The following is a 714-nucleotide window of genomic DNA, read 5'->3' as shown; positions in this document are numbered from 1 at the left end:
AGCGACGAGACAAAAACATTAAAACCCATTACAAACGAGGCATTTGTTGCATCCAGTGGGGACATAATTACTGATGATAATGACTTATACTGTCATTTTACGCGTTGCGTTGCATCGCGCAAACATAAAACCATGTCTGCATTTGTGATCGGAGAAATGTTTGCATAACGCCGCCCAAATGTTCACGCAAAGAAAGAAGGCGTAACTTTTATTCTCGCTGTAGTATTGTTGTTGCCGCCATGTCGTGAAGACCCTGTGTGTTTCGTTGTGAAAGCGAAACTACTTTGTTTGGCCTTCCAAAAGAGGACACGACTAGAAATCAGTGGTTAAGTTGTATTTACAACACTGTTCCAGAACAGTTCAACCCAAATATTCAGATGTGTCCAGCGCATTTTATGGAGGACTGTTTCCTGATCCTGGTAGAGTTAGACTACAATGCCGGCTGTCTAACTCACAGACTGTAAGTACGTTTTTGACATTTAAAGAATTTGCCACTGACGATTCAAACGCGAGTTTTGAGCAGTCTAGAGTAGCACTTGTTTTTTGTCATTTCTCCGATCACAAAAAAAGAACTAAATGTGCTAAAAAGAACATTATTTTGTGTATTTGGTGTAATGAAATGTGTTTATGCGGTTTAAGGTTCAAAAAACACATTATTTTCCACATACTGTACATCATTGTTTCTCCTCTATGCCCCGCCTTTCTGAAACACGT

Source organism: Sinocyclocheilus rhinocerous, unplaced genomic scaffold (assembly GCF_001515625.1).
Source record: "Sinocyclocheilus rhinocerous isolate Xijiao unplaced genomic scaffold, SAMN03320098_v1.1 scaffold4076, whole genome shotgun sequence".
NCBI lineage: Eukaryota > Metazoa > Chordata > Actinopteri > Cypriniformes > Cyprinidae > Sinocyclocheilus > Sinocyclocheilus rhinocerous.
This window is presented reverse-complemented; position numbering follows the sequence as displayed.